The sequence below is a fragment of the Strongylocentrotus purpuratus genome, unplaced genomic scaffold, assembly GCF_000002235.5.
Source record: "Strongylocentrotus purpuratus isolate Spur 01 unplaced genomic scaffold, Spur_5.0 spur5_contig_864, whole genome shotgun sequence".
NCBI lineage: Eukaryota > Metazoa > Echinodermata > Echinoidea > Camarodonta > Strongylocentrotidae > Strongylocentrotus > Strongylocentrotus purpuratus.
The window spans coordinates 78,798-95,109 of record NW_022145573.1 but is presented as its reverse complement, the minus strand read 5'-3'; the positions used below and the strand labels follow the sequence as shown (position 1 = coordinate 95,109).

Here is a 16,312-nt window from a genome sequence, read left to right as displayed (position 1 = left end):
CTTAAAGAGAAAGAAACAGAAAGCGAAACAGACCATGCAGATAGAAATGAAGAGGTAGAAAGTTGAACACAAAGAGAGTGAACAAATAGGAAGGGAAAGAAGGAACCAGAGAGGGAGAAAGTGTGAGGGGAGGAGAAAGATAAAATGAGGACATTAGGAAAAGGCTGTACTAGTTTCATAATGATCATTACAAAGAGACGTCGCTCATCCTCAATGTCCCATTTTCTAATTCATTCATTTAATACACTGCTAGAGGTTTTCAACTTCACTGCTACCTTATGAAAATTCCTATGGAAATTGATAAGGTAGAACAATTTTCAAAGAGACCACCTACTTTCAAAAATCGAAGTGACGGTTGCATGTCCGAATGTTGAAAATCCTATACTCATTGGGGAAGAGGGGGTAAGGGAGAGGCAATAGGGACTTTTAGATTTGCGTGGACTGATACGTGTGACGTCCATTCAAGGCAGTGCATTAGGGGGTTTTCGTTTGTCACGTCGACATAGTCGACGTCAAATATAAGACGTCATTTCGGCGATCTGCGCATGCGTCGGGTCGTCTGGCGTCGTCAGGCCACATTTGCGAACCCGTTCATCGATGATTTGAGGTTCGTCAGAAAACTAGTGACCCGTCGTCAGAATGACGTCATCTTGCTACATCGCAGCGTAAATCAGAAAGTAAAAACAGAAAGAGAAAGGGATAGAATGATTAAAAAAACAAAGAATAACATTTTTTAAAAAGGTGATAGAAGGAAGAAACAAAGAATAACATAAGGAAAGACAGAAAGAAAAGGTGAAAGAAGGACAAAACAAAGTATAACATAAGGAAAGACAGAAAGAGAAGGTGAAAGAAGGAAAAAAACAAAGAATAACATAAGGAAATACAAAAAGAGAAAGTGATAGAAAGATAAAAACAAAGAATAACATAAGAGAAGATGAAAAAAAAGGAAGAAACGAAGAATAACATGAGGAAAGACAGAAAGAGAAGGTGAAAGAAGGAAAAAACAAAGAATAACATAAGGAAAGACAGAAAGAGAAGGTGAAAGAAGGAAAAAACAAAGAATAACATAAGGAAAGACAGAAAGAGAAAGTGAAGGAAGGAAAAAAAACAAAGAATAACATGAGGAAAGACAGAAAGAGAAAGTGAAGGAAGGAAAAAACAAAGAATAACATAAGGAAAGACAGAAAGAGAAAGTGAAAGAAGGGAAAAAACAAAGAATAACATAGGGAAATACAGAAAGAGAAAGTGAAGGAAGGAAAAAACAAAGAATAACATAAGGAAAGACAGAAAGAAAAGGTGAAAGAAGGACAAAACAAAGTATAACATAAGGAAAGACAGAAAGAGAAGGTGAAAGAAGGAAAAAACAAAGAATAACATAAGGAAATACAAAAAGAGAAAGTGATAGAAAGATAAAAACAAAGAATAACATAAGAGAAGATGAAAAAAAAAGGAAGAAACGAAGAATAACATGAGGAAAGACAGAAAGAGAAGGTGAAAGAAGGAAAAAAACAAAGAATAACATAAGGAAAGACAGAAAGAGAAGGTGAAAGAAGGAAAACACAAAGAATAACATAAGGAAAGACTGAAGAGAAAGTGAAAGAAGGAAAAAACAAAGAATAACATAAGGAAAGACAGAAAGAGAAGGTGAAAGAAGGAAAAAAAAGAAGAATAACATAAGGAAATACAAAAAGAGAAAGTGATAGAATGATAAAAACAAAGAATAACATAAGAGAAGATGATAGAAGGAAGAAACAAAGAATAATATGAGGAAAGATAGAAAGAAAAATGATAGAATGATAACAACAACAATAACATTAGGAAAGACAGAAAGAGAAAATGATTAAGAATAGACAATGGAAAGATAGAAGAGAAGATGAAAGAAGGAAAAACAAAGAATAACATAAGGAAAATAGAGAGAGTATAATAGAATAATTAACGAAGAACAAAATAAGAAGTGAAAGAAGGAGAAATTGAATAAGCGCGTGCGGGGGCCATTACGTCATCGTGTAGAGAACGGGGGTCGACTTAAAACGAAAAGGGTTATAAGGTAGTGAACAGGACGGGTGTCTGACGCCAATTCGCATCGTTAGAGGACGTGAACGCCGTCCTCGTCCACACAAACGAAAAGCCCCTATTAAAAGGACGTCGATCGTAGCAATCCCCATTGTCTTCGTGCGAATCTAAAAGTCCCTAATGTACCGCCTTCTATGACTGTAGCTGAACAAGTGTACAATACAAATTTCTTGACTTATATGTAATCATGTGAAATTACACAAAGATTTCTCAAAATAATTAACAAAAATCATCCGAAGGTACTTTTTTATAGGCATTTCTGTACAGTTTGAAACATCTTTATTAAATGTATTATATTATATTTTCATAGCATATTACGTAAATAGTTCGATCAGCTTCATGACGCTAAACTATGTTAAAGATGCTCAAGTTTGGGTATATTCATGTAGAGGGCAGCACATGGACACTGCCATAATCTCCCGAAGGAAACTCAGTGTGTACATCGGAGCGGTTTTTGAGTACTGCGCGTATTACCACAATAATTGTACATAATACAGTCATAGGAAGTCTGTATGAACATTGCAATGTAGGTACAGGGCATACAAAATGAAATCATGTACGCGTACGTACGTGATTTAACAACGCCCATACATTGACCATAGTACATAATATAATCTTCAAATTCCCATCAAATATCAAACAAAACTTGCAAGATTAAATTATTTAAAAGATATCTTACAGAACTATAATAATGTGCATTTTTTTTGGATTTTTTAATTAATCACATATCGATACATTTGATATTTCTAAACCTAAATTACAAATAGTCAATCGAAACTCTGAAATAGTTGTCATAAAATTGTTATTATAATGTAGTGAATTTCATGCCCGCAAATTTGACCGATCAGAAGCCTTGAATCTAGGCATGCAGTAATATAAAATGTAGTATATTCATACATCACATGTTAAATACTTTTCTTACCACTAGTCACTGGAATTCAAACCCGCGTATTACACACACACATGCATTACATGATGAGCAAACGAGTTCTATGGGATTGTTGTATTGAAATTAACCTTTAGTTGATTTCTCGAAAGTCTTTGCGATCGTATTTATGATTGAGGTTCTTCAATTGCCTTACTTACGTCTCATTGGAGCCCCCCCCCCCCCCTTTTTTTTTTTTTTACACTCCCCAAAACCAGCGAGGGCTGCCTAAACTAGCGCCTACTAAAATGGCTTCCATGTAACCTGATGAAGATAAAACACACACAGAATCAATGGACCGGTTAAACAATCGACCCCAGAACTAAGTGTAAACGCGCCTGACGACAAATGACTCACACTAGATCAGTTTCCTTTCTTCGGATCTTTATTCAATGTTTAATCCTACAAGTGTCGTAACAATAACAACTTCGGATGTGTAGCGTAGTCTTGTAGCGGTTCACTAAGAGAAAAGATAACAAATCTTCGTCATAAATAACATGCTCTAGTTAGAACAAAGACTATTTGTATGTTTAAAGCAATGAACAACAATATATGTCATCTATTGTAATCTGCTAGGAGCATGTCTGTAATAAACTCAAATGGATGCATTAACCTGTTTATATCAGAGTAATTAATTATGTTTCTTCTACTAGCATAACTTGAATCATGTATACCTACTATTCTGAAACTGAACCTTCTGAATCATACATCAAGGCTATTACATCCTGGTTGCTTATTAATGAATTCTTTCCACAAACAACATCATAAACGCTCTTAAATGATAACGTTTAAATTACAAAGGACCTGGTCCCCTTTCCAGCATTACAATACATTAATTTAGTAAACAAATTAAAATGATCCATTACTCTATACCCATACTGGTACATGCATAACTTATCACAGCTTATCACTTATACTGTAACCCAACTGGTAAATATGAACTAAACTAAATGATTACCCAACTGTGCATCTTGCAATTTCTCCAATGAAACATGAATAATTCAACACAACAACACGTTCCCTTATCCGACCTAATTTACATGAATTAACATATTGACTGCCATTATACCCTTGGCATTTCTATCTTATCAATCGTACAATGTATAAACCATATAAATGCTTCTTGTAGCATACTGAATCATTAACCATAACTGTCTGATCATATGCCCTCTTAACCCAGTTCATGCAATGCGTTTCATAGCCTCTTAGCAACACATAGCAACACATAGCCTTCTGTACATAACGTTGCGTTAATCATCCAAAATCAACTCACTATTTGCACATAATTCACAGGAAATAAACAATCGTATGAAACAACTACTTTCCTATATTTGACAGTAAATCAGTTATCTACAGGAATCATGTATCGTAGCTTACTATTTGTTCATCCGGAGCAAAGTCATGAATTCTGTGGTAACAAACCAGGCGCGGATCCAGGATTTCTTAGGGGAGGGGGCCCAACTTTTTTTTGTTTTTGCTCCCGAAAATTTGAAAATCGCGCCGGCCGAAAAGTCGCTCAGTGGGGGGGGGGGGGGGGGGGGGGGGGGGGGGGGGGGGGGGGGTACAGAGCACAATTTTTTTTTTTTTTTTGCTCCCGAAAATTTGAAAAAGGCGCCGGCCAAAAATTCGCTCAGTGTGGGGGGTGGGGGGGGTGGGGGAAGGGGGGGGGGGGAGGTGGGGTAGTGAGCACATTTTTTTTTTTTTTTGATCCTCAAAAAAATTCAATTTGCACCCCCCCCCCCCAAAAAAAAGGTAAAAATCACGTGATTTTACATGATTTTTTTTCTCAAGGGGGGGGGGGCGCGCCCCCCCCCCCCCACCCTGGATCCGCCACTGTAACAAACATCAAGTCTGATGCCTTTGACTAGGCTTTCTGTTGCATAAATTTTCTTAACGCCACCGATGGCGCTATACAAGTTTGGCGCCGCCACAGATGGCGCTATACAAGTTTCGCGCCGCTACACTGAAGAAATAACATTGTCTTTCACCCAAATAATTACTACATGCGAAGATGAGTTAGGTTGCTTTACAACTTTACTGCTATGATTCTTGTTACAATCTTACAATCTTACATGGTGCTACTTATGATTACAACTTGCGTGTTGGCAACATGTCTGTATAACACAATGTGAGTTACCGATTTGGGGGGGGGGGGGGAGTCATTTCGAATAGTTTCCCTAAGTCTTGAATCACACCCTAGCACTTCAATTCACAATTGAACCCTGGCTTTAGTGTTAATCAAAACTTTTGATATTATTTCTTCTTCTTTTGCTTCTTGTCTTAAAGAAAAGAAAGAGCGCAATCGTGATATATTCCATTCTAATACTACATCTTGTCTAAGTCCCAGTACCAATTCTAGGGAGTAGGATAGGTCGAGAGTAAAACAGACTTAAGAAATATAAAACATGATGACAAGTTTTCACGAAACCAATGGCTTCCGCAACTATTCGAGCTTCTTTTGTCTCAGTTAAACAATCCACGACGCACCGAACGTTCTACCAAATGAGAGTCCCGGATTTGGGAATAATACAACGGAAAAGCATTAAAACAAACTGAATCGGATTTGCAGCAGCTAAAGCACCACTAGAATTGTCCAAGTCAACGTAAATTTAAATTCCAGATTACAATTAAAAAAATAAAGTATGTGGCGTGCCTTTGTCTTGCAAATAAATGTCATAGCATAAACATCAGGCACAGGTGCATCCGGGAGGTGCATACGCAGGATTTTTTCAAGGAGTGAGTTTTAACATTTATAAATCGGGCCGAAAAATTTCGCAACGACTCAGCCAGCCGCTGAATAAGCGGGGGGGGGGGGGGGGGGGGGGGGGGTAAGAGGACACTTTTCTCTTTTTTTTTGGTTTCGAAATTTGAAAAATTGACATTTTGCTCCGTTGGGGGGGGGGGAGGGAGTAAGGTCAGCTTTTTAGGTCAGCCATGGGAATATTTTTTTATTTTTTTAGATTTTAAAAAATCTAAAGGGGTGTGTTTAGGGGGGTTTAGGGGGGTTTACACACAGAAAAATACCAAAGGGGGGGGGGGGTTAACCCCCCAACCCCCCCCCCCCCCCACCACAAAGATGATATTTTAGTGTCTGATAATTTAATTATTATTTGTGTCCAAGAAAGTGATGAATTAAGTTGTCAACTTTGTCGAAATATGCCATTTTTGCCAATTTGACCATTTCTGGCAGGTTTTTCGGTGATTTTGCGATATCAAAAAAATGGTATAAAATCACAACGCATTGACCGATTTCAATTCTTTTTTTTTTTTTTTTTTTAAAGCTTTCATAAAGCTTGATCATTTGCAATCATCAGATAACATGTGTTTATTGTACTTATTTTTGGTGTGCTATACCTACTAGTAGTAGTAGTAGTAATAGTAGTAGTATTAGTAGTAGTAGTAGTAGTAGTAGTAGTAGTGGTAGTAGTAGTAGTAGTAGTAGTAGTAGTAGTAGTGGAAGTAGAAGTAGTAGTAGTAGTTGTGGTAGTAGTAGTAGTAGTAGTAGAAGTTGTTGTAGTAGTAGTAGTAGTAGTAGTAGTGATAGTAGTAGTAGTAGTAGTAGTAGTAGTATTAGTAGTAGTAGTAGTAGTAGTGGTAGTAGTAGTAGTAGTAGTAGTAGTAGTAGTAGTAGTAGTAGTAGTGATAGTAGTAGTAGTAGTAGTAGTAGTAGTAGTAGTAGTAGTAGTAGTAGTGATAGTAGTAGTAGTAGTAGTATTAGTAGTAGTAGTAGTAGTAGTAGTGATAGTAGTAGTAGTAGTAGTAGTAGTAGTATTAGTAGTAGTAGTAGTAGTAGTAGTAGTGGTAGTAGTAGTAGTAGTAGTAGTAGTAGTAGTAGTAGTAGTAGTAGTGATAGTAGTAGTAGTAGTAGTATTAGTAGTAGTAGTAGTAGTAGTAGTAGTAGTAGTAGTAGTAGTAGTAATCAGGGGCGGCGATTTCTTTTCATGTCCGGGGGGGGAACGAAATGCGAGATTTTCTACAATATTAACTAGTACATTTTTGAAGGATTTTATGCGAAGGAGCGTAGCGACCGAGCGTGAAAATCTTTATTAGTCTTAGGCCCTCCAGCCCTCTCCGACTCGTTCAATATTGAAATAGCTAGAGCAATATATTCTTGTATCACACTCAAAGCCATCCAATATTATATTAATACCATATGGCAACGAAAGAGAGTTGTAGGCCAAGGAAAGTTCTATCTATATGTAAATGAGACAAAATGTGAAAGTATAGAAAATGTCGATTTTTAACCACGAATATAAAATGTATAGACCGTATGTTGATCACTAGGGGATCGTGGTAACGTGTAGAACATAGTCAAAATATTATACACGGTTCAGCATTTGCTCAAAAAGTATAAAGCTAGAACATTAAGGAACAACGTACCATTAAACTCGACGGTCTCCAATTGCATAGATAAGAGGATCACCTACAGACATCGATAATTTCCTTAGATCTGACAACAACTAGAAGGTAAATGTTTTCCATATAGCATTATATGCCCGATCAATTATAGAAAGCGTTTTGCAACGCCGTTTAATAAACAAATATGATTTTGAATAACGAGTAAAACTACATCCAGTTCAGATTGTATGTTGTTATGCGGAGTGATGTAACATTCTCAGGCAGTTATGGTGCAGAGGAGTTTCAGAGAGCTCTTCTGATCGCGGTAGGAAAAGGAATGCATAGAAATAAAGATTTTAACAAAGCATGTATGTTATCGCTCAATATATGGCCTTGTATTCTCTACTCACCCTTTTAACACTTTTAAAAACAATTGAGGGAGATTTGTGTGTAACACAAAACAAAGCAAGAAATGTATAACTAATTAATATATGATTTTTTGGGGGGTATTTTTTGTAATTCAGTCTAACTGAACTGGTTACTATTATTTATGTTATTTAACACAGTAGCCAAGGACACTACCTAGCATACTGACTGACTTGCGTCAATTATAATTTCCTGTTACTCTATACGAGGCGTAATAGCGAATGTATTACTCCATGCGCTATTCAAGAATGTAAATTGTAATCGTCCACATACCCCTAATTGAAATCAATGTATACTGTTCATTTCGTAAAACTTTATTGTTTGTTTGTTTCTGTGTTCCTGTTTGGGTTTTTTTAATTATTATTTCATTATTGAAATCAAAATTCTTGCCCCAAACCATAAAAGTCACGACGCCGTCTTACAACAAGCAAATGTGACGACTATGTGCACGGGCCCAGCTAATGTTCTGTAATTCGCTTGACACTGATTTTGACAAGCCATGTACCGTACAAAAAATGAATGTAAAATGATCATTGCAACATTGCGATAAATTATTTTGAGCCAACTTATTTTACATGCTGAGCTACTTCAGTTGATCACGTGATGGAAATAACGCCTCTAGTACATCATGGATTTTCCATTATCATCTAGGTTTGAAATAGAAAATGGCATCGAAGCTCATCAATGCTGCGTTTCTTCTGGTCGTTCTTGTGGGCGCAACCATTGCCAACACCACAAGCGACGTGGAACGAGACAGCGAGACCTTTCCCCTTAATATGGACGTTGATGAGGAGATACAACGTAAGCATTCCATTGAACAGTTTTAATTATATATGTCAGATTGTTATGCTCTGACACTATTTGCAAAACAAAGGCATGCCATGTACTTTATTTATTGAATTGTAATTTTTAATTTGAATTAAGATTGACTTGGACAATTTTATTGGTGCTTTTACTGCTGCAAATCCGATCCGTTTTGTTTTGATGCTTCTCCCGTTTGTATCATTCCAAAATCCGGATTCTTATTTGGTAGTTCGTGAATTGTGTAACTGAGACAAAAGTAGCTCCAAAAGATAGAGAAGCCAAAGGTTTCGTGAAAATTTGTCATCCTGTTTTATATTTCTCAAGTCTGTGTTACACTCAACCTATGTCACTCCCTAGAACTAGTACTTGGTCTGGGACAAACGGGCATTAGAACGGACTTTATCACGATTGTGCTCTTTATCAAAACGCAAGAAGCAAAAGAAGAAGAAGTGATAATAAACGTCTCGATAAAGACTATTGCCATGGGTGGTAGTCTTAAATTCTTTACCACGATATGCTCCTATATTATGATTTCTGGACTAACGGCTCTTCGCTTAATACAATTATTTGCAAAACTATGGGTTAAGATAAAGTTCAGTTGTGAGTTGGAGTCCTAAATGTTCACTTGAGTTTAAGGAAAACCAGTAAAAATGACTTCCCCCACCCTCCAAAAAAAAAATATATATACATATATACATATATATACATATATATATATATATATATATATATATATACATATATTTTACTAAAGGCGTCATTAGAGGGACATTTGGAGTGAAAAATGAGTCATTAAGTAGACATTGTGATTAGGAGGACAATTTGGTGTCCTCTTAAACGTTTTTTACGTTTTATTTCTCGTGGAAGGCCCAATTTTGTTATATATCTCTCTCTATATATGTGATTTTACTAAAGGCGTCATTGGAAGGACATTGGTAGTGAAAAAATGAGTCATTAAGTAGACATTAGGGTTAGGGTTAGGTTTAGGGTTAGGTTTAGGGTTAGGTTTAGGGTTAGGGTTAGGGTTAGGTTTTAGGGTTAGGGTTAGGGTTAGGGTTAGGGTTAGGATTTTTATGATGTCCACTTAATGTACCATGTAGGGTTATATATATATATAAACAAAATCAATAGTTCACATTATGTATACAAAGAAATGTTGCCAACACGCAAGTTGTAATAAACTAGCAACATACATATATGTAAAATAGTAACAAAAATCATAGCAGTAAAGTTGTACAGCAACCTCAAGTTCAAGTTCAGTTTATTTCACTTCCAATAAAAACACAGCATTATAACATTCAAAATACAATTATACAAAATGCAATATATATAAAATATAATAAGAACAAATAAAACAACAACAGTAACATTAACAATGATTAATGGGTGGAGTAGGGATGTGAGAGACCAGAAAAGGCCATTGACCTATTTAGGCTGGTCCCCTTTTTCTACAACCCCAAAAGTAAAATCTTCAGTAATTAAAAGCAAAATATTGACAATATAGACATTACATTAACTAAGACATATATACACACATACAAGGACAGGCATAATTAATAAAAGCTAAAAAGAGTATATTGTAACTTGATATTTGTTTGTTTTTAAAATTACGCTTAAAAACTAGACAATGTTGGGCATGCTTTGAGAGAATATGGTAAGTTATTCCAAATAATGGATCCTTTAAAGTTTATTACTGTTCTTGACAAATTATAGCGAAATGAAGAAACATAAAGTTTGTGTGAATTTATAGTACTATATTGATTTATGTCTCTATCAAAAATAAAATAATTATTAAAACAATCAGGTAAAGTAGTTATATTGTACATGTAAGCGAACATAAAAGCTCCAATACTTATATCATATAGATCATAACGTTTTAAAAACTTCAACTTAAAAAACAATGTACCTGTATGTGCTCTATAATATGAGTTTGTTATAACCCTGACGGCTCTTTTCTGTAATAAAAATAGCTTTTGAAGCAAATACGAAGCGCAATTGCCCCATACAATAATACAATAATTAAAATAAGGCAAAATCATAGAGTTATACAATTGTACAAGTATGCGTAATGGTAATATCTTTGAGTCTATTTAAAACACCAATGACCTTTGACAGCTTGTTAGAAATATAATAAATGTGGTCCTTCCACGTTAAGTTTTCATCAATAATAATGACGCCTAAGAAAGTAACTTGGTGTACTTGCTTAATTTCTTTACTATTCATACAAATCTTGATAGCAGCTTCATTTACATATTTATTTTTTGTTTTAAAAATTACATAGTTTGTTTTTTCAAAATTAATCAACCATTTTTTTGCAAGGAACCACTTGTGTATTTTAACAATTTCAAATTCAATAGAATATTTATTTCTACGGGATCTTTACCAGATAAAAACAGAGTGGTGTCATCAGCAAATAAAATAGAAGATAAAACATTGCTTACAGATGGCAAGTCATTGATATACAGTAAAAACAAGAGCGGGCCAAGATTAGAACCTTGCGGCACACCAGTTAAAATAGTGCTGTGATCAGAGTAATAATTACCCAAGCTAACATATTGCTTTCGGTTGAGAAATAACTTTTAATTAAAAGAAGAGGAATTCCTCTTATACCATAAAAACATAACTTATTTATTAAAATATTATGATCAATACAATCAAAAGCTTTGGATAAGTCTAGAAATACACCAATTAAAAATTCATTAAGTTCAAAAGCATTTGCAACTTTATCAATAAAATCAAGAAGAGCATGGCAAGTACTGTATCATTTTCTAAAAGCAAATTGATTTTCAAACAGAATATTATTTTTACTAATAAAACGAGTCAATTGATCACATAAAATCTTTTCAAATATTTTGCTAAAAACAGATAACACGGATATCGGCCTACAATTATTTAAAAATGACTTATTGCCTTTTTTAAAAACAGGAATCACCTTTGCAATTTTTAGAGCATTGGGGAAGATACCTTGTTCAAAGGACAAGTTTAAAATATTGCACAAGGGTGTAACAATCATATAAAGAGAGATTTTCAATACCTTAGGGTGAATTTCATCGTATCCTGGACTTTTATTTTCATCAAAATTCAAAATCACATTAATAATATCTGCGTTAGTAACAGGCTGTAAAAATAATAATAATAATAGCTAGTTCTTATATAGCGCTTTTCAAGACCGAAGGCCCTCTCAAAGCGCTTTACAGATATATATATATTATGAATTCAAAAAATTACCCTTCAAGTACTCGTCGTATTTTGTTGATTCAATATTGCAAGTAATCAAGTTATTAATACTTTGCTGTAGTTCTTGCCCGATTGTACAAAAATAAGAATTAAATATATTTACAATTCTTTGTTTATCAGTAATCTTTTCCCCATCACCAACTACAATATCATTGATACCATGCTTTAATGTTTTCTTGTGTAAAATTGCATTAATAAGTTTCCATGTTGCTTTCACATTATTACGAACATTATCAAACTTAGAGTCATAGTTTGCACGTTTATTTTCCCGTATTAAATTATTTAAGACATTCCTGCATTCTTTATATGCCATTTCACTTATTAGTGGTTGAGTTTCTTAGGTATTTACGATATAATATGTGCTTACGTTTACTCAGCTTGATTACCTCTTTTGTTACCCAAGGCTTATCAACTTTATTTTTAGTTTTAACTATTTTAACAGGGAAACATTCATCGTAAATATCCTTACATAATTTAAAGAAATAATTGTATCTATCATTCGCATCACAAATATAATTAAGTCGTTCCCATTTAACTTCGTTCAACTCACTACAAAAATGCTTCATATTTTCTTCAGTAAAATCAATTTTTCGCACTTCAATATCAGGTTCAGAATCAGAATTGTTTGACTTCAAAATAATAAACGGTGTTAAATGATCACTGATATCTGTTATCACTATACCATATTTTAAAACTTTTCTTGGCAAGTAATTATACAGGTGAGAGAAATGTTATTACGTCTGGTGTAAATTGTTTAACTGGTCCAATATGTGTGTGTTTATTTTTTTTCTCTCCAGATGACATGGGAGATCTTGAATCTGTAGCAAGGTGGGACAGGGACCCAGAAGATGTGCTGGATAACGGGATAGGATGGTAGAGGAGTGTACAAAGGCGCCAATGAGACGTAAGTAAAGGCAATACTAGAACCGCAATTAAACAGACGATCGCAAAGACTTTCGAGAAATCAACTCAAGGTTTATTTCAATACAACAATCCCATAGAACTCGTTTGCTCATCATGTAATGCTTGTGTGTGTGTAACATGCGGGTTAGAATTCCAGTAACTAGTGGTAAGAAAAGTATTGAACATGTGATGTATGAATATAATAAATTTTATATACTGCATGTCTAGATTCTAGGCTTCTGATTGGTCAAATTTGCGGGCATGAAATTCACTACATTATAACAACAATTTTATGACAACTATTGTGATAATCATAGTTTTCGCATGTTTCAAAATGTATGGACATGGCTATAGAAATTACCTTCGGCTGATTTGTGTATTTTGAAAAATCTTCAGGTAATTCCATATGATTCCATATAATAACGTGTCTTTTATACTAATTCAGCTACAGTTTTAAAAGGAGGCGGTACATTGCCCCCCCCCCCCCTCCACCCCCTCTCTAGTACTGTGGAAACGAAGTGGTCTCAATGAAACTTGTTCTACATCATCTATTTCGATAGGATTTTTTTTATAAAATGGCAGTAAAAGTGAAAACACCAGCAGTAGGTTAAATGTTGGAATGATTAAAGAAGTAAATGGAGGATGAGCGAGGTGTCCACCCTCGCCCCTCTCTCATATTTTTCTTTGAATTTCTATAATCAGCTGCTGATTGTGAACACAGTGGCATTATAATTTGTTTGAGGTAGTTATGATGAGATTTGGAACTATTTGGAATCTTTAAATTAATTCAATCAGTTAGTGGAATAGATATTCAGCAAAAACAACAAATTAACATTCGTTTATAATCATGTCAACTGTTTTGAAAATGTGTTTTATCTCACTAAGGAAGCATACAAAGCCTAATAAAACAAAATTATTTTTTCAGACACAAACCTATCCATTTCGGTCTATACTTTTGTTAGGTCTTTCAAGCAGATAAGACAGGTCAATACAAATGCATCCCTTTTCAATGTGCACAAATGTTGACTGCCTTTAAAATGTTTATGATATTCAAAAGAGTGTGTCACAAAGATAGAGAAGATGTCCTTGTTTTGATCAAAGTTATGTTTGTTGACTTTTCACAATCTCAGATGCTTAACATGCCTCTCGAGGACAGAGTCAGAGAAAAATGGAACATCGAAAAGAGCTGACAGGCCGACGTAATGAAGGGCCACTATCTCCTCTGGTTCGATCAATTTGGGAAAAGGTCTAAATAGTCTAGACTACACCTCTTCAACATTAAATATGTAGTGATAATTCAAGAAATGTATTTATCATTTTAGTAAGCTTATTGTTACTAAAAGTCATTTAAAAAAATACTATCACCTGTAATACTCGAAACATTAAATGAAGCACCTCACCAAACCACCAGAGTCTGTGTTTCTAACTTTCAACGTTTAAGTTGTTGTATCTCTGTAGTGAATACTATGAAACTAGTACAGCCTTTTCCTAATGTCCTCATTTTATCTTTCTCCTCCCCCTCACTCTTTCTCCCTCTCTGGCCCCTTCTTTCCCTTCCTATTTGTTCACTCTCTTTGTGTTCCACTTTCTACCCCTTCATTTCTATCTGCATGGTCTGTTTCGCTTTCTGTTTCTTTCTCTTTAAGTTGTCTCTTTGTATCTCACCCTATCCCCTAGACAAAACCTCATCCTCTCATTATCTCTCTTGATTAGTGCTCTCTTCCCATATTTTCTGTCTCACCCAATCTCTCTTTCTTCTTGTTTTTCTATCTATTATTCTCATTCTTTTTCACTGCCCAACATTCCTGTGTCTTTCTCAATGTCTGTCCCCCCCCCCCCTCCTCATCATTTTCCCCTTCTCTTTGACTTATTGTCTCAGGCTCTTCAGAGAGTCACCCCCCCCCTCCCCCCTCCACCCAATAATTTTCTCTTTAATTCGTCGTTCTTAGCATCACAGATATAAAAGAAAAGAAAAGAGGGAGATGAATCCCAAAATGTTCTTGAACGACATGTATGGTTATACGGCAAAGCTCTGTCGTAAATCTTTGCTAGACAGATCCTATCGAATTTCGATGGAGGGTCAAAGACAAGATAAAAATTAACCTGAGATGGAGAAAGGGAGAGTGAGAGCGAGCAACATAGATACAAAATATGATAGAGAGTGAAAGAGAGTGAAAGAGAGTGAGAGAAATAAAGAGATATGATGGAGACAGATAAATGAGAGGTAAGGGAGAGAGAGAGAGAGATAGAGAATGGAGGGGGGGGGGGGGTAAGCCTAACCTGGAGACTTATTAGGTCTGAGCATCTGTCGATATATATATATATATATATATATACAATGCGTCCCAGAAAAGACGAAACCGAGAATTATCGATGTTTTATCATAACTTAATCACAATTATAATTAATAAATGACACATATTTTCAAAGCTTATAGATCCTCCTCTTTCATTCGATGCAACTCATATGATGCATATTTCACGCATGAGTAATTAAAAACAAGGAAGATGAAAGACTTGATGCATGGCTGATCGTCAACGAAACGGAGTTAAGTCTTTTGTCAACTCTGTTAGTTGCTACGGCAAGCAGCCAGTGAAAACAAACTCGTTTAATCAAATCATGGAAATGCAAGCATTAATTTAAACAAACAGAACTTTGTTATTCCTGGCTCATTTTTCCTGATTGAGGTGTCATATGAAAGGGCAGAAATTGAACCTTCTAGAAATATTATTTTCTTTTTGAAATCCACATACCGCCCGTCAAATGAATTTTTGGTTTCCTCTCTTCATTTCAATCACTCATGCGTGAAATATGCATCATATGAGTTGCAACAAATGAAAAGGGAGGATCTAAGCTTTACAAATATGTGTCATATATTGATTATTATTACGATGAAGTTATAATAAAGCATCGATAATTCTTGGTTTAATTTTTTCTGGGACACACTTTATATATAAAAAAAAAATGTGGGGAAATAACCCGTATAACAGTTGTGGCAACTCTCGTGGAAATAAATAAAATTCGAAAGCAAGTGAGAGAATGATGGTTGCATAGCTTAGATGAAAGTTCCTCATTTCTGTCGTCCCTTTTGGAATCTTTTGCAAAGGTAAAAAAATCCGCCGGGAATCGAACCCGCATATGGAAACGTTTGCTTGTATTTGTCTCATAAAAGAAGTTGACCGCCAACTGGCTCCCACACGGTGTTGAGTGCTCAGGGGTCACCGGCCACTGGCTTCATCGGGCAGGTAGTTCCATTATGTGAATGGGTAAATTAACTATTACAAAATGAGGGGACACATTACATTGTACAATAGGGACACACATTTTTTGTATTGTGCAGAACATACTTTTTTATTGACTTGAAACTATAAAACCATAATGCATTTTTTGTATTCTAACAATTGTAGTACAAACAATAATAACAGGTGAATGAAATGCATAAACACCACAAACACCTGGGGAGGAAACATTCATAAATTTGAATAATTTAGTTGATAAATGACTCCGATAAAACTATAAAACCAAAATGTAATTTGCGTTCTGGCAATTGGAGTACAAAGAAAGATTGCAGGTGAATGAAATGCTTCAACAACACAAACACCTGGG

The 16,312-nt window shown here is 35.2% G+C and overlaps 1 long non-coding RNA gene across 1 annotated transcript; it reads left to right on the top strand.

Moving 5' to 3' along the window:
• Nucleotides 1-7,331: 7,331 nt before the first annotated feature.
• LOC105445446 lies at nucleotides 7,332-13,913 on the top strand. Its single transcript, XR_973408.2, has 4 exons — nucleotides 7,332-7,465; nucleotides 8,414-8,563; nucleotides 12,601-12,707; nucleotides 13,837-13,913. It is a non-coding gene; the product is annotated as an uncharacterized LOC105445446 (long non-coding RNA).
• Nucleotides 13,914-16,312: the final 2,399 nt, after the last annotated feature.